Below are 18,869 nucleotides of genomic sequence, written 5' to 3'. Positions count from 1 at the left end.
CTGTCTCATTCATCTGTCCATATTGACAGTGGACTGTTAAAGTCTCCCACTGTTACTGTGTGGGAGTATAAGTCTCTTTATAGGTCATTAAGAACTTTGTTTATATACCTGGGTGCTCCTGTATTTGGTGCATATATATTTAGGATCATTAGCTCTTCTTGTTACATTGATCCTTTTACCATTATGTAATGTCCTTCTTTGTCTCTTTTGATCTTTGTTGGTTTAAAGTCCGTTTTATGAGAGACTAGGATTCCAACTCCTGCTTTTCTCTCTCTCTCTCTCCATTTGCTTGATAATTCTTCCTCCATCCCTTTATTTTGAGCCTATGTGTGTCCTTGCACATGAGATGGGTTTCCTGAATACAGCACACTGATGGGTCTTGACTTTGTATCCAATTTGCCAGTCTGTGTCTTTTGATTGGGGCATTTAGCCCGTTTACATTTAAGGTTAATATTTTTATGTGTGAATTTGATCCTGCTATTTTGATGCTAGTTGAATGTTTTACTCGTTAGTTAACGCAGTTTCTTCATTGTGTCAATGGTCTTTACCATTTAGTATGTTTTTGGAGTGGTTGGTACTGGCTGTTCATTTCTGTGTTTAGTGCTGCTTTCAGGAGCGCTTGCAAGGCAGGCCTGGTGGTGACAAAATCTCAGCAATTGCTTGTTCATAAAAGAGTTTATTTCTCCTTCACTTAAGAAGCTTCCTTTGGCTGGATATGAAATTCTATCTTGAAAGTTCTTTTCTTTAAGGACTTTGAATATTGGCCCCCCTCTCTTCTGGCTTGTAGGGTTTCTGCTGAGAGATCTGCTGTGAGTCGATGGGCTTCCCTTTGTGGGTAACCCAACCTTTCTCTCTAGCTACGCTTAGGATTTTTTCCTTCATTTCAACCCTGGTGAATGTTGGCCTGCCTTGCTAGGTTGGGGAAGTTTTCCTGGGTAATATCCTGAAGAGTGTTTTCCAGCTTGGATTCATTCTCTCTGTCACATTCAGGTACACCTATCAAACATAGATTAGGTCTTTGCACATAATCCCGTATTTCTTGGAGGGTTTGTTCATTTCTTTTCACTCTTTTTTCTCTAATCTTGCCTTCTCATTTTATTTCATTGAGTTGATCTTCAGTCTCTGATGTTCTTTCTTCTGCTTCATCAGTTTGGCTATTGAAACTTGTGTATGCTTTGGAACGTTCTCATGCTGTGTTTTTCAGCTCCATCAAGTTATTTATATTCTTTAGCTGTTTATTCTAGTCAGCATTTCATCTAACCTTTTTTCAAGAGTTCTTAGTTTCTTTGCATTGGGTTAGCACATGTTCTTTTAGCTCTGAGAAGTTTGTTATTACCCACCTTCTGAAACCTCTTTCTGTTAATGCATCAGATTCATTCTCCATCTAGCTTTGTTTCCTTGCTGGTGAGGGATTGTGATCCCTTGGAGGAGGAGAGGCATTCTGGTTTTTGGTGTTTTCATCCTTTTTGCACTGTTTTCTTCCCCTCTTAGTGGCTTTATCTACCTGTGGTCTTTGTAGCTGGTAACTTTTGGATGGGGTCTCTGAGTGGATGTCCTTTTTATTGATGTTGAGGCTATTTCTTTCAGTTTCTTAGTTTTCCTTCTAACCTTCAGGCCCCTCTGCTGCAGGACTGCTGGAGGTCCAGTCCAGACCCTGCTTACCTGGGGATTACCCACAGGGGCTGCAGAATAGTAAGGGTTGCTGCTGCTTTTTTCTTCTGTTACCTTCATCCCAGAGGTGTACCCACTGGATGTTGGCCTGAGCTCTCCTTTATGAGGTGTCTCTTTGGGTATATGTGGGTTGGGGAGCTGCCTGAGGAGACAGTCTGTCCCTTATAGGAGCTCAGATCCTGTGCTGGGCACTCCATTGTTCCCTGCAGAGCTGCTGGGCAGGTATGTTTAAGTCTGCTGCAGCAGGACTTATAACAACCTCTTGTCCCAGGTTCTCTATCCTAGGAAGGTTGGGCTTTATTGATAGGTTCCTGACATGCCGCTGCCTATTTTCATAGAAGCCTTGCTCATCACGGAGATAGTCTAGTCACAGTCTGCCAGCAGAGGCATTACTGAGCTGCTGCAGGCTCTGCTCAGCTGCTGTATGAACTTCCTTGAGATGTTGTTAAGAGAGGTACAGTTAGAACTGCCTTAGTATTGGTGGACTGCCTTGGTAATGGCAGATGCCCTTCCCCACACTGGGCTGGATTGTCCTGGGTCCAGCTGCACTTGCTACAAAACTCTCAATCCAGGCATTTTGGATTGTTTGTTTTGTGGGGGTTCTACCTGCTGAGCCAGATCACATGGCTCCCTGTCTCAGCCCCCTCCCTTTAAGATGAATGGACAGCTCTGTCTCCCAGGTGCCAGTTGAAATGGCTGCCCAGATTTGTGTGAGTTTCCATGCGCCAACCCATGGCACCAGCTGAAATTGCTGTGCTGGAAACTTCTGGTGCTTTTCGGCCCAGGAATCTCCTGGTCTGTGGGCGGTGAAAACTCACTTGGAAATGTGGTGATCACTCATCCACTGCATTGTTCTTGCTGGGAACTGCACTGTAGAGCTGTTCCTATTTGGCCATCTTGAATCGAAAATTTTTTTCTTTAAGAATGTTGACTATTGGTCCCCACACTCTTCTGGCTTGTAGGGTTTCTGCTGAGAGATTCGCTGTGAGTCTGATGGGCTTCCCTTTGGTGGGTAACCCGGTCTTTCTCTCTGGCTCCCTTAACATTTTTTTCCTTCATTTCTATCTTGGTTAATCTGATGATTAAGTGTCTTAGGGTTGCTCTCTCGAGGAGTATCTTTGTGGTGGTCTCTGTATTTCCTCTATTTGAATGTTGCTTTGCCTTGCTAGATTGGGGAAGTTCTCCTAGGTAGTGTCTTGAAGAGTGTTTTCCAACTTGGTTCCAGTTTCCTTGTCACTTTCAGGTACACCAATCAAATGTGGATTTGATCTTGTCACATAGTCCCATATTTCTTGGAGGCTTTGTTCATTTCTTTTCACTCTTTTTTCTCTAAGTTTCTCTTTTTGCTTTATTTCATTGGGTGGATGTTCAATCTCTGATATCCTTTCTTCCACTTGATTGATTCAGCTATTGATGCTTGTGTATGCTTCACAAAGTTCCAGTACTATGTTTTTCAGCTCCTTCAGGTCATTTTTTATCTTCTCTAAACTAGTTTTTCTAGTTAGCAATTCATCTAACCTTTTCTCAAGGTTCTTAGCTTCCTTGCATTGGGTGAGAACATGCTCCTTTAGCTCGGAGGAGTTTGTTATTACCCGCCTTCTGTAGCCTTCTTCTGTGCATTCATCAAACTTATTGTCTGTCCAGTTTTGTTCCCTTGATGGCAAGAGAAGCTTTGAAGGAGAAGGAGAATTCTAGTTTTTGGAATTTTTAGCCTTTTTGCACTGAGTTTTTTCCCCATCTTCATGGATTTCCCTACCTGTGGTCTTTGAAGTCAGTGACCTTTGGATGGAGTCTCTGAGTGGACATTTTTTGTTGTTGTTGATAGCGATACTATTTCTTTCAAGATTGCTGCCTGTTGCTTCCTCTGGAAGATTTGTTCCAGAGAGTCCCCTGCCAGATGCCAGCCAGAACTGTTCTGTATGAGCTGTCTATTGGCCCCTACTTGGAGGTGTCTCCCAATCAGGATACAAGGTGGGTGGTCAGGGATCCAGTTCAGGAAGCAGTATGTCTGTTAGCAGAGCTCAAACACTGTGCTGGGAGATTTGTTGCTCTCTGCAGAGCTGCCAGGCAGTGACATTTAAGTCTGCTGAAGCTATGACCACAACCGCCTTTAACCCCATGTTCTCTGTCCCATGGAGGTGGGAGTTTTATCTATAAGTCCCTGACTGAGGCTGCTGCCTTTTTTTTCAGAGGTGCCCTTCCCAGAGAGAAGGGTATTTAGAGAGGTTTTCTGGCTGCTGTGACCATGCTGAGCTGCAATGGGCTCTGCCCAGTTTGAACTTCCTGGCAGCTTTATTTACATTATGAGAGTAAAAGAGTGTCCCGGGTGGAGCTCAGACTGCTGTGCTGGCAGTGAGAATTTCAAGCCAGTGGATCTTAGCTTGCTGGGCTTTGTGGTGGTGAGACCCACTGAACCAGAGCACTTGGCTTTCTGGCTTCAGCCCTCTTTCCAGGGGAGTGAATGGTTCTGTCTTGCTGGTATTTCAGGTGCCACTGGAATTAAAAAACAAACAAACAAAAAACCTGCTGTGGCTAGCTCAGTATCTGCCCAAATGGCTGTGTAGTTTTGTGCTGAAAACTTAGGGCCCTGGTAGTGTAGAAACTGGAGCGAGTTCTCCTAGTCTACAGGTTATGAAGACCATGGGGAAAGTGCAGCATCTGGGCTGGAGTGCACGGTAAAGTCTCTAACGCCTTCCTAGGAGGAGTTCCCTGACTTTTTGTGCTTCCAGGGTGAGGCAATGCCTCACCCTGCTTTGGCTCACCCTCCCTGGGCTGTACCCACTGTCCAACCAGTCCCATTGAGATAAACTGGGTACTTCAGTTGGAAATGTAGAAATCACCCACCTTCTGCATTAGTCTCGCTGGGAGCTGCAAAGTGGATCTGTTCCTATTTGGTCATCTTGCCAGCAATCTAATCAATATTTTATATTTTTTCTTATATTGAGCTTTCACTTCTTTGATTAAATTAATTTGTAGGTAGTTTGTATTCTTTGTAGCTGCTAAAAATAGTATTATTTTCTTGATTTCCTTTTCAGATTGTTTGTTGTTAGTATATACAAATGCTACCGATTTTTTATGTTCATTTTATATCCTGCAACTTTATTGAATTTTTTTGTAGCATAGACAGCAAAAGCAAAGGTTTTTGACAGAGTTTTTCAGTTTTTCTAAGTATAAGATCATGTCTACAAACAAGGCTAATTTGACTTCTTCCTTTCCAGTTTGGACGGAAGTTCTTTCTTTTGCTTAATAACTCTGGCCAGGACTTCCTGTATTAGGTCGAATAAAAGTGGTGAAAATAGGCATCTTTGCCTTGTTTGAGGAATGGCTTTCAGATTTTCCCTGTTCAGTATAATATTAGCTGTGGGTTTGTTGTTATATAACTTTCATTATTTTGAGGTATATTCTTGCAGTGCCCAATTTGTTGAGGGCTTTTATAATTTAAAAAAACGTTGAATTTTATAGAATGTTTTCTGGCATCTATGTAAATGATCATATACTTTTTGTTCTTGGTTCTGTTAATGTTATGTATCACATTTATTGATTTGTATATGTTAAACTATCCTTGCATCCCTGGATCAATCCCACTTAATCATTGTGAATGATGTTTTTAATGTGCTGTTGAAGTGATTTGCTAGTATTTTGTTGATACTTTTTGCAACTACAGTATGTTCATCAGGGATATTGGTGTATAGTTTTCTTTTTTTGTTGTGCTCTTATCTGAGTTTGACATCAGCGTGATGCTGGCCCCATGGAATGAGTTTAGAAATATTCACTTTGCTTCAATTTTCTTTGAAGAGTTTGAGTAGTCATTTAAGTCTTTGATAGAATTCAGTGGTGAGGCTATCCAGTTGTAGGCTTTTCATTAATAGTAGACTTTTTTTTTTTTTAACAGGTTCAATCTCATAACTCTCTATTTGTTTGTTGAGGTTTTCTATTTCTTCATAAACCATGAATCCTGGTAGGTTTTATGTGTCCTGGAATTCATTTACTTCTTCTAAGTTTTCTAATTTGTTAGTACATGGTTATTCATAATAATTGGTAATGATTTCTTGTATGTCTGTGGTCTCAATTGTTTCCTTTTTTTAAGTCTGATTTTATTTACTTAGGTCATTTTTTTTTCTTGGTTAGTCTAGCTAAGGATTTGTAAATTTTGCTTATGTTACCAAAAAAAAACCGTTTTGTTGATCTTCCGTGTTTTTTAGTCTCAATTTCATTTTCTTCTGCTCTGATCTTGATAATTTTTTAAACTAATTTTGAATTTAGTTTGCTACTGCCTTTCTTGTTATTTGAGGAGCATCATTAGGTTGTTTATTTGAAATTTTTCTACTTTTTGATATTGGCATTTATTCCTAAAAATTTTTCTCTTGGGACTGCTTTTGCTGTATACCATATGTTTGGGTATGTTGTATTCCATTTTTATTTGTTTTAAGAAAATTTAAAAATTTTCTTCATAATTTCTTCATTGATTCCTTCAAGAGCATGTTGTTTAATTTCCATGTGTTGGTGTAGTTTCTGAGGTTTCTCTTGTTACTGATTTCTAGTTTTACTTCACTGTGGTCAGAAAAGTTACAAGATACAATTTTTACTGTTTTGAATTTATTGAAACTTGTTTTGTGGCCAGAGATATGGTGCATTTTGGACAATGTTTTATATGCTAACTAATAGAATGTGTATTCTGCTGCAGTGGTTGAAATACTGTAAATGTCAATTAAGCCTATTTGGTCTAGTGTGTAGGTAAACTTTGTTGGTTCTTCATTGTGTGTGGATAACTTGTCCATTACTTAGGGAAGGGTTTTAAAGTCTCCTACTTTTATTGTATTACAGTCTATTTCTCCCTTTAGGTCTATTAATATTTGCTTATATACTTCAGTGTTCCGATGTTGGGCAGATAGATACTTGTAATTGTTATATCCTCTTGCTGAATTGACCCATTTATTATTATTATTATAGTGAACTTCTTTGTCTTTTTGTGGCCTCTGACTTGTATTCTATTTTTATGTTACAGGAACTTGTGCTCTTTATGGTTTCTGCATGTAGGAAATACCTTTTTCTAGCTCTTCACTTTGAGCTTATGTGTGTCTTTAGTGGCAAAGTGGGTCTCTTGTAGGCAGCATATAATCTTGTTTCTTTATCCATTCTGCCACTCATTGTCTTTTAATTTGATAACTGAGTCCATCTGCATTTAGTGTTATCACTGATAAGACTTATTACTGCCATTTTGTTGCTTGTTTTATAATTGTTTTTATAACTCATCTCTTCCATTTTTACTGTCTTTTTTATTGTTAAGTGATTTTCTCTGGATATTTTAATGTATTACTTTCTCATTTTTATGGAGTCTAATGATTTTTTGCATTGTAGTTACCATGAGGATTACAAAAACAACTTACAGATATAGCTAGTTATTTTAAAGAGATGACAACCTACCTTAGATCATAAATGAAAGAACAGAAAGAAAGGAACAAAAAAAAAAAACCATCTACACCAGAGGTGTCCAATCTTTTGGCTTCCCTGGGCCATATTGGAAGAATTGTCTTTAGCCACACATAAAATACAGTAACAATAACAGTAGTGATGATCTTAAAATCACAAAAATTATAATGTTTTAAGAAAGTTTACAAATTTGTGTTGGGCTGCATTCAAAGCTGTTTTGAGCTGCATGCAGCCCATGGGCCACAGGTTGTGTAAGCTTGATCTACACTTTAACTCCATACCACCACATTTTCAATTTTTGTTGTTTTATTGTACATATTTTTATATTGCCTGTATCTTAACAGGTTGATGTAGCTTTTATTATTTTCAGTAAAGTTACCTTTTAGGCTTAATACTGAAGTTATGAATGGATTGCGCACAACCATTAAAGTATTAGACTCTTCTGAGTTTTGTCCATGTACTTCATTTTACCAGTGGGTTTTATACCTTGAAGTTTTTTTTGTTTGTTTTTGCATGTTAATGTTTTTGGATTTTAGGTTAAAGTGCTTACTTTGGCATTTCTAGCAAGACAGATCTGCTTGTGGTGAATTCGCTCAGCTTTTATTTGTCTAGGAAAGACTGTATCTCTTCTTCATATTTGAAGGATAGCTTTGTGGCATACAGTGTTTCTAGATGGCAAAGTTATTTTCTTGAGCACTTTGAAAATGTCATCCCAATCGCTTTTGTTTTTTTTTTTTTTTTGGTACGGTATGGTCTCTGTTGAGAAGTCTGGTGCCAGATGAATCGGAACTATATGCTATTTGTCTTCTTTTGCTTGCTGCTTTAAAATGCTCTCTTTGTCATTGACTTTTTAGGGTTTACTTCCTAACTACCATGAGGCTGTTTGTTTGTTTGTGTTTTTGAGATGAAATTTTGTTCCTGTTACCCAGGCTAGAATGCAATGGCATGATCTTCGCTCACTGAAACCTCTGCTTCCTTGGTTCAAGTAATTCTCCTGCTTCAGCCTCCCAAGTAGCTGGGACTAGAAGTGTATGCCATCACACCTGACTAATTTTTGTATTTTTAGTGGAGATGGGATTTTGTCATGTTGGCCAGGCTGGTCTTGAACCCTACCTTAGGTGATCTGCCTGCCTCAGCCTCCCAAAGTGCTGGGATTACAGGTATGAGCCACTGTGCCCAGCTGAGGTAGTCTTATTTGGGTCAAATATGTTTGGTTTTCTCTCCGACCTTCCTATACCTGGATATTTATATCTCTTCCAAGTTTTGGAAAGGTTTGAATAAGCTTTCTTCCCCTTGCTCTTTCTCTTTTGAACACCAGTACTTTTAGATCTGGTCTTTTAAGTAACTTTCTATATCTTGTAGGTTTTCATTTATTTTTGTTATATCTTCTCTAATTTCCTCTGACTATGTGTTTTCAAATAGCCTGTCTTCAAGCTCACTTATTGTTTCCTCTGCTTGATCTGTTTTTCGGTTGAGATCCTTTAATGAATTTTTCAGTTTGGTAAATATATTTATCAGTTCTAAGATTTCTGTTTGATTTTTAAAATTATTTTAATGTCTTTGTTAAACTTCTCTAATAAATTTCTGGATTCCTTTCCTGCATTATCTTGAAGATCACTCAGTTTTGTTAAATGTTCTATTTGAATTCTTGGTCAAATTGCTCATATATCACCATCCTGTTAGGGTCAATCACTGGTTCTTTCCTTTGTCCATTTGGGAAGGTCATGGTTCCCTGTTTGCTCTTGTATCTTGTGGATGTACATCTATATCTTTGCATTGAAGAATTATTTATTCTTGTCATCTCTGTCTGGCTTGTTTTGTTTTTTATTGGACATGTTTGCCTAGAGATTCTTTGTAATTTATCTGTTAGATTTTTTTGTTTTATTTTTTCCAGGCAGATGCCTCCTTTTGGTGCTAGATAACATCTTAAGTCCAGGTTTGACATGGCTTTAGTAACCGAGCACTGACAATCTCAAATTGGGGAGGTTTCTAAAGGGGACAACCCAGCAATGTAGGAAGACTGACTAGGAGTTTGTGCCTAGGGGAACTGTGGAGTGACCCTCCTATAGCATGGAACTGCTGAACAGCCATTCTGACTTGGTGTCCCCGTTGGCTGATTACAGAGCAGAGTTTCCAGGGCTGAAAATAGGAGTCTGACCTCTTCCTTCTCTCTCTGGCTGTCCTCAGGGATATTTCTTCCTTCTGAAATTCAAGGCACTTCCTGCAGGTTGAGGCAGGATTAGGTCTCCTGCCAGGAAACCCAAGATGGTGGAGGAGTTGGTTGTCGACCTCAATCTCAGTTTTTTCCAGTGTAGAAACCATGAGTTAGAGGGAAATTTTCCATGTGCTTGGTACAAGGCAGATTGCAGTGTGAGGCAGTGTGGAGATAGAAGTCCAATTCTCTTACCATCCGCTTGGCTGCTGCTGCTTTTTTTTTTTTTTTTTTTTTTTCACTTCTCTTTGACCCCAGGAACTGCCTCAGTCTCATATAGTCCCGGAATATTGCAGGTGCTGACCTTAGTGCTTTTGGCTTTCTGTGGGTGAGGAAAAATAAAACTGCTTGCTTCTTGGATGCCATTTTGGAACCAGAAGTCTGTCATAAGATTTTGACTAATTAGACCCAGCATGGTGGCTCACACCTGTAATTCCAGCACTTTGGGAGGCCAAGGCAGGCAGATCACTTGAGGTCCAGAGTTCAAGATCAGCCTGGCTAACATGGCGAAATCCCGTCTCTACTAAAAATATAAAAATTAGCCTGGCATGGTGGTTGCTCCCTGTAATCAGAGCTATCTGGGAGGCTGAGGCAGAAGAATCACTTGAACCTGGTAGTTGGAGGTTTCAGTGAGCTGAGATTGTACCACTGCACTCCAGCCTGGGTGAAAGATTAAGATGCCATCACACACACACACACACACACACAGTCAATAGATACCAGAAATTATATTAAGACTATATGACAAAAAACTAAATTACTATATTTTGTAATTACAATATAAATTGTCATATTAATGGATCAGGAATAGATTATTTTCATTAACTATTCTGGTTAACATTTGGCTCTCATTTGGAAGAGCAGGATTGCAAATTTTCTAAGAATTTTAGTCAATTCAAATATACCAATTCCAGTTTTATCCATGTGCCTGCAAAGGACATGAACTCATCCTTTATTATGGCTGCATAGTATTCCACGGTTATTCTCAGCAAACTGACACAAGAACAGAAAAACGTCACATGTTCTCAATCATAAGTGGGTGATGAACAATGAGAACACATGGACACAGGGAGGGGAACATCACACACCAGGGCCTGGCGGGTGGGAGGCTAGGGGAAGAATAGCAAGGGGTTGAGGGACTGGGGAGGGATAGCATTAGGAGAAATACCTAATGTAGATGAGGAGGCGATGGATGCAGCAAACCACCGTGGTACATGTATACCTATGTAACAAACCTGCACCATCTGCACTTGTATCCCAGAAGTTAAAGTATAAGAATAAATATATGTAAATAAACCAATTCCAAAACCATATTGAATAGCAGTTTTTCTCAGTTCAGAAGAAATTTTAGAACATGTGGACTCACAGCCTCACTATTATAAATGTGGACTTTAAGCTTGCTGGAGATATAAAGGCGGGGGGTAAGGGTGAAAAGGAAATAACAGATATGTCAGAGAAGACCTTGGAAAACTGAGAGGTAAGTGATAAAAACCAACACAATTAAGATTAGGTTATAAAAATCGTGATTTGAAGATAGAACCCTTTCTAGGCCAGGAGTAGGAAGAGTCTGAACGTTCAGCTTAAATCTAGTCACGTTAACATTTCTAGGAGAGGCCGGGCGTGGTAGCTCAAGCCTGTAATCCCAGCACTTTGGGAGGCCGAGGCGGGTGGATCACGAGGTCGAGAGATCGAGACCATCCTGGTCAACATGGTGAAACCCCGTCTCTACTAAAAATACTAAAAATTAGCTGGGCATGGTGGCGTGTGCCTGTAATCCCAGCTACTCAGGAGGCTGAGGCAGGAGAATTGCCCGAACCCAGGAGGCAGAGGTTGCAGTGAGCCGAGATTGCACTCCAGCCTGGGCAGCAAGAGCGAAACTCGTCTCAAAAAAAAAAAAAAAAAAAAAAAACATTTCTAGGAGAAGAAATCCATCAGTCAGAAGAGAGTGATCAGCATGAAACAGGAAACACTGCAGTGTTTATTCAGCACTGCTCAGGGATGCTAGATCATATGTAGAGGTTATTGAAGCAAAGGGCAAACTTTCATATGAAAGAAGAGGATTTTTCTGGTGCTGACAGGAATAGAATTATTAAAAATAAAATATAAGTTGAAAAATTACAAGTTATACAAATACCTCATGCTCTACTTACATGTGGGATCTAAAAAAAATTGAACTCATAGAAGCAGAGAATGGGGTAATAGTAGTTTCCAAAAGTTGGGATAGGGCTGGGAGTGGGGATTAGGGAGATGGTCAAAGGATACAAAATTTCAGTCAGGTACAAGGAATAATTCTAAGAGATCTGTTATACAACACGATGGCTATAATGAATAACAATGGATTCTATTCTTGAAAATTTCTGAGAGTAGATTTTATGTGTTCTTGCCACAATAAAGATAAGTATGTGAGGTAATATATATGTTAATTACCCTGATTCAGCTATTCCACAGTGTGTACATATTTCAAAATAACATGTTATATGCTATATATACATACATATAGTCAATTTAAGAAATAGAAGTTTAAAAATTATGTCATAATTGGATTTTCTAGAAGTCTTTATGAAAGAAGATTAAAACTGCAAATATTTTAATATTAATATGGGTTAATACAAATAAAAATATAGCAAGGTGGAAATTGTAGCTATATGTTCTGAGATATGTTACATAGCCAATAAGACACGGAAGTTGGAGAGTACCTTAGTTCTGCATTCTTGGGACTTTAGGAGTGGAAGAGCCAAGGACACTGCAGGAAGTAATGCAGAGCTCTTAGTTTCAGTGCTTTACTTTCATTTATCTTCGTAAATGTAACAGTTGATCAATGAGAACACATGGACACAGGGAGGGGAGCATCACACACTGGGGTCTGTTGGGGGGAAATAGGGGAGGGACAGTGGGGGGTGGAGAGTTGGGGAGAGAGAGCATGGGGAGAAATGCCAGATATAGGTGAAGGGGAGGAAGGCAGCAAATCACGCTGCCATATGTGTACCTATGCAACAATCTTGCATGTTCTTCACATGTACCCCCAAACCTAAAATGCAACAACAACAACAAAAAAACAACCCAGTTGATTATATCTGAACAAGAGTTATATTTAAGAGAAGCCATCCGGGTATCATGTATACTTGGACTGTTTTGGTCATCACCATTGTCCAGAAATTAAGTGTTGGTAACTCTGTGATGTCGACTTACTAATGTCCTTCACTCAGGGGAACTTCAAAATTGGATTTTGAAGGGAGGATACATTCTTCTAGTGGACTTTGTAATTGGCTTGGCATGGGATTGTACCAGTCGACAATTATGCTAGTCATTCTTCAGATTCTTCTTACTACTTGCTATTGTCCAGCAGAATAAGTCAATCCCCACAAGGGAGTGGAAGTTGAAATGGAAATTAAGAATAGAAGTGAAGAGTTCGAATCATACATCTGATTCTCATTGCTCTGATTTCAGGTTCACCAAGCACTTTCCATTAATGTTCAGCTTCCCAGGGAGATTTGTGTCTTAGGGAATGATTACACTAGTCTTACTAATGTGAGGGTTTTAGTCTGCGTGACAGTTCAATTTATGATAATTGATGAATTCATTTTATATTTATAGCATAGTGCTCATTAATCTAGTGGCTTTCAAATTCTGGCAGGCTTTTAAATCACCTGCATTACCTGAGTGTGTGCTTGGTTAATATAAAGCAGGGCTTGTTAAAACCAGATTACTGGACTTTATCCGTAGAAATTTGGCTTCGCTAGATCTGGGATGAAGTTCAAGAATTTGCATGTATACCAAACTCTCATGTGATGCTGATGCTGCTGATTTTGAAACCAGAATTTGACAATCACTGGGGTAGTTTTAAAAACATTGACAAGACTTAGTTTCTGGCCCACAATGCAGGGGACCAGATCCAAAACAATTGGTATCCTCTGGGTAGATGCCATCTTAGGAATATTCCTGATGATTAGTTAACTAGCCTGTCCCTGGACACCGTTCTGTTTTGGAGAATATCTTCTAACCTTTGACAGGAGTTATTCATATTATCAATAGCCAAATCTATTCTGATCTTATCAATATCAAAAACTGTTTAATAAATTCCCGATTTTCACCTCCATTACTTACTGTTTACTAATGTCATAAGAGTAGGCAATCCTATCATTTTCTAAAAATATCACCTTGCTTTTTTTCTGCAAGTTAATTACAATATCTAAAATTAAAAGTGGTCTTTTCCAAAATAATGCCTTTTTTTCCACTTGAATTCTCATCAGTCTTTTGACCGTCCAGCATTCAAAGCAGATGCTATCACTTCCGCATCAATAAGAGGTGGTATCAGATGAAAGTTCCTTGCCCGGTTCAACCCACCTCACAAACTTTTTCAATCGGTTGCAATTTCAAAATTCTGTCCTTGTCTCGATTTCTTCCCTCTGCTTGCTGGCAGTTCTTGGTTGCCTGCCATAAGCAATATTTTGTCTTGACTGACAGAACCTGACCGAGTAATTGTCTCTTTCCAAAGCCTGGTTTGTCCTCCCAGATTTCTTTCACTGTTCCCTACCCCTTTGCTGGGGTCTGAATGTCTGTGTTTTCTCAAAATTTATGTTAAAACTTTAACCCCCAAGGTGATGGTATTAGGAGGTGGGGCCTTCCGAGAGGTGATTAGTTCATGGGAGCTCCACTCTTATTAATGTGATTAGTGCTCTTTTAAAAGAGACTTGAAGGAGCTTGTTCACCCCTTTTGTCACATGGGGCCACAGCCACAAGGTGCCTTCTAAGAACCAGGAAGCAGGTCCTCAAAGACACCAAATCTTCCACTCCTTGAACTTGGGTTTCCCATCCTCCAGAACTGTGAGAAATAAATGTTGTTTTTTTTTTTGTTGTTGTTGTTTGGGTTTTTTTTGCCACCCAGTCTAAGCTATTTTGTTATAGCAGTCTAAATGGACTAAGACTTCCTCCAAGCAAGTGATTCTTAACCTATTAGAGTGGGTGCTGTTCAATAGAACTATAATTTGAGCCTCAAGTGTAAGCCACTTACATATTCAAATTTTTCTCGTAGTTATATTAAAAGCTAAAGAGAAGCAGCTTAAAATGATTGTATAATACATTTTATTTAACCCAATATATCTAAAACATTATCATATCAATATGTAATAAATACGGAGCTATTAATAAAGTAGCTTACTGTTTTTTTTTTTCATACTAAGTCTTCAAATTTTGGTGTGTTTGACACAGCACATGTTAATTTGTACTGCATTTCAATAGCCACATGTGGCTAGTGGCTTACATGTAGGACAGTGTGGTTTTTGAACCTCTGCATTCTCAGAATTGATTCCTCCAGCGAAGTTCACAGTATTTGAAAAGCTCTGTCATGGAATAGAAGCCCATCTTTGGAGCTCTGGTAAAGATTTCTTGCTCTTAAGCTCCCTCAAGCTCCAAAAGGATATGATGCTTCTGTCTCCAGCAGACAACGATAAAGTGGCCTTTGCTTTTGTGGAACACATGTGGAGCATCCTGGCCAGTGAGAGTGTTGAAGCATAAGGCTTCTCCTGCCTCTGGGGTCTCAGTGCTAGCACCCCTGCACCGTTACCCCCTACACTCTCCCTCTTCTTACTTTACCTACAATTGCCACAGATGTGGAGGAAAAGAGAAAAATGAAAAAAAAAATAGAGTTAATAGAGACTTGTTGTTCTTGCCTGCCAGATTAACTGGCATGGCCTGTACTGGGTGTTCTTTGTGTTTGTGACAGGGGTTTATGGACAAGTAAGAAAGAGGATTTGTACTTAAATATCAGAAATATTCTAATGCTTGGCTGGTTATACTGTTTATGCTTTTATCTCTTATATTGTCCTTTTCCAAATCTTTTGTCCCTCTAGTGGATCTTGACAAAGCGCCTGCACAAAATTAACAGACATGCAAAGCCTGGATGAGCAAAATTGATTTGCCTATAATCTGTTTGTGAAGAGATCAGGACGTGGTTGAAGTGATTTTAATTTCAGAGCCCAAGTAGCTAGTCTGTCTTTTTGTCAGGCAATTAGTTCCACTGACTGGGCAAGAATGCTGCGATGCAAAGTGCCCCAGGGGGACCAGGCAGATGGAAACAGCATATCCTTCTTTGGAGCCTTCCTCGTGCCAGGCTTCGTTTGTCTGTTTGGTTTATTTTGGGTAAAATTTCCTACTTGGCACTGGGCTCTGTGACTTTGCTGGGGCACAGGGATATGAAATAAGTGACCCCAAGGACAGGCCAGAGGGCCAAATCTGTAGGTGAAAGTTCTAGATGAGGATCTCGAAGGAAGTGAGCAGGAGAGGAAATTCTGACAGCAGTTACCACTTCTGGCCTGTCTGGCTATGCATTAAGATCTTCACTCATGGTATTTTACTTTATTTTTTCAACAATCCCAAATGATACTAATAGCCTCGTTTTGCAGCTAATGGAAGTGAGGGGCAGAGAAAGCTTAGTCATTTGTCAAAGTTGCATCTCCAAGAAGTGCAGAGTCAAGGTTGAAGCATGGTGCTCTTTTTCCTTGAACTGTGCTGGCCACTCAGGAACCTACAGAAGCCGTCGCCTCTTGGTCTCTGGGAAGGGAAAAGGTGTAGATAAAGAGCCAGAATAACTGTAACCGTAACAAGGTGCTTCCACCCAGTTGGTCAGGGTCTTTGTCTTCTTCCTTTAATTATTCTTCAAAATTCACTGAATGTGGCTCATCTAAGGCACAACATAGCCACATAGGAGGCAGACCCATACTTGACCAGTGACTGAAATACATTTTTGTCTGAGTCTCACAATGACCATGAATAGTAACAAGAAAAGGTATTAGTATCTTTATTAATGATACTTTACCTGAATTAAAGGGACTATCTTATAAGCCCAAAGCTGATTTAAATAAATTTGGGTGGTTTTGATTGTCAGGGTGACAGCTTACCTATAAAGGTTGCAGGCTCTTGGAAGCAGGGACAATTTCCTATGCACTTTTTTATCCCTCCCCACAGCGCAGAGAACGTGTCTATGAGTACAGAAAGTTCTTCCAGACAGTGCTACTCTACAGGCCAGCAGGGACCAATTGGTAACATTTAACATACTACCCTACTTCAAAGCCAGAGGAAGAAGTGAATAATTTTTGAATGAATAAATGAATGAATACCATAATGCGAGTGTTTTCTTAATATAGACTGAGCTAATTACGGTGATCAGTCATGGGCCGAATTAGTGCTTTCCAGGGCAGCTGACTCCATTTTTCAAAATGAAACATCAAAAAGAGCAAAACAACTCATTTCTTAAAGATGTCAAAGTGCAATTTTAAATGTCATGTTAAGTAATGGCAAGATGCTAGAGCGGGTTAGTTGTGATTGTTACTATTTAACGGCCATTTAAAAACAAGGTAAGCATAATGTTTGCACCAATATGGCATTTAAATAGTCAAAACCAATAGTCAAAATGAACTCTACTTTGATAATGAATTAATTCGTATTTACTAATAACATTTCATTTACTTTATACCATTTTTCATGAAGCTTAAATTGTATCATTGTTAAAAATATCATGTTATCTATCTATGTGAGGAGACTGGCATTGCCTTTTAAAAAAATGACAGAGAAATGAAAGGCCTGATACATTAAGGTTTTTATTTACCGTGACGCCCAGCCAGCAATCTTCTGTGATATTCTGAGTTGTCTTTTCTTACCTTGTGATTGTCTCAGCAACACTTCTAGGGACACTCGAATAAAGACAAATAGCAAAGCAGATGCCGCAAAGGCTAAACTTCTTGCCCTAGAATCCCCACAGAGTGCAGAATATCTTAACTTGCTGGATGCCCTACCGAGCCTCTTACAGAAGAAGTTTGTTTATCAGTTCAGCATGGTGGTGTTTTGTGGAAGCATGACAAAGGCTGTGATACGTCTAGCTCCTTTCAGTTCTTCCCTTAACTAGTCTCATCTATAAGAATGCCCATCTTTAAGAGTGAGCTGATACAGTTTGGGTAGGGGGCCATATCTCCAGTGTAAAGTCACCCATTCATTCATTTGCCAAATGTCTACAAGTGCTAGGCACTGGGAACACAGTGACAAATGCCCTACAGCCCCTGCTTTCAAGGAGCTCATGATCTACTGGTAACTCAGACCAGTAGATCAACAACCACCACTCAGTGGGGGTAAGCAGAGACTGCCAAGGAAGCCACGTTGTACAGCCTAGGAGTTAAGAAAACACTTCCCAGAAAAATAGCAATCAGTCATGAAGTCATCAAGCTTAGATAAAGGTTTTACATGTGATGAGAGGGGAGAGAGAGAGAATGAAAGAGAATGGGGCTTGACTGAGCCTGTGGGAAGTATAGTATCATCAAAGCATAGAATCATTAAAGCATAGAGATTTCAGGAGGCCACAAAGTGTGATGTGATAGAATGAGGCTCTAGAGCTGTGCTGTCCAATACAGTAGCCAATGCTCATATTGGCTACTTATTTATTTTAGAGACAGGGTTTTGTCCTATTGCCTAGGCGGGAATCCAGTGCCACAGTCATAGCTCACTGCAGTCTCGAACTCCTGGCCCCAAGTGATCCTCCTGCCATGGCTTCCCAAAACACTGGAATTACAGGTATGAGCCACTGTGCCTAGCTGTACATTTGGTTATTTAAGTGAATGAAAATTAAATACAAGTAGAAATGCAGTTTCTCAGTTGTACTAGTCACATTGAAAGTGCTCAGTAGTCACGTGTGGCTACTACATTGGACCACACAGATATGAAATATTTCCATAATCACAAAGTTCTGGACATTGCTGCTCTAGAGGCTGGCAGGGGTCAGTCAATGAGGGGCTTTGAATGCCACACAAAGGTGTTTGGACCTTATCCTGAGGATAAGGTGCCACTGAAGCATTCAATATAGGGGAGTAGAATGATTAAATCTGTGTGTTAAAAAAAGCCACTCTATAGGTCACAAAAGAGGTTAGAGGCAAGGCTAGGAATTAGAGGTATCAGTGAAAAAAGTATTGGATTAAGCAGAATGAGAGAGGATGGGGGCCTTGGATGGGTAAAATAGGAGAGAAGAGTATGGACTCAAGAAATTTTAAGAAATAGAATCAATAAAACATATTAAACAGTATAGAACAGTATCTAAACAGATGTGGAGGATGAGAAGGCAGAGGTGAGGTTGACCTCTGGCTTGGGCAGCTAGTGAATGATGACACCGTTAACATAGACAGCGACAATGGCAGAGGAAAGGAACAGGTCTGGGGACGAGTGAAAATAAATTCAACTTTGCTTTTGCTATATTTAAGGTATACAAGGAGGCATCCAAGTGAGCTGTGGAAGACATTTAAATAGAGCTAAAGCTCAAAGGACAAATCTAGGTTGGAGGTTAAGATTTTGATGTCACCACCATATGGATGACAGTTGAAGCCATGGTGGTAAAGGAAGTCCCCAAGGGAGAGAGTGTGGAATGAGATGCTAAGAAGGTGGAGGTCTAAACTCAGAGAACACTGATGGTGCCAAGATGAGCCTAGGAAGAAAAGCCGATGGAAGCAACCAGGGAGGTAGAAATAGAACCAAAAGAAAGTAATGGGATTCAAGTAAAGAGATAGTATTTAGGAAAAAG

At 39.7% G+C, this 18,869-nt stretch overlaps 1 long non-coding RNA gene across 4 annotated transcripts in view; it reads left to right on the top strand.

The window, feature by feature from the left end:
• The window catches only part of LOC141583617 (uncharacterized), a 99,394-nt gene that overhangs the window by 49,168 nt on the left and 31,357 nt on the right, over positions 1-18,869 (top strand). The gene's annotated exons all lie outside the window — the stretch shown is intronic.

Source organism: Saimiri boliviensis, chromosome 2, assembly GCF_048565385.1.
Source record: "Saimiri boliviensis isolate mSaiBol1 chromosome 2, mSaiBol1.pri, whole genome shotgun sequence".
In the NCBI taxonomy this organism is placed as follows: domain Eukaryota; kingdom Metazoa; phylum Chordata; class Mammalia; order Primates; family Cebidae; genus Saimiri; species Saimiri boliviensis.
The sequence above is the reverse complement of the archived record's forward strand: the minus strand, read 5'-3'. Positions and strand labels throughout refer to the sequence as shown.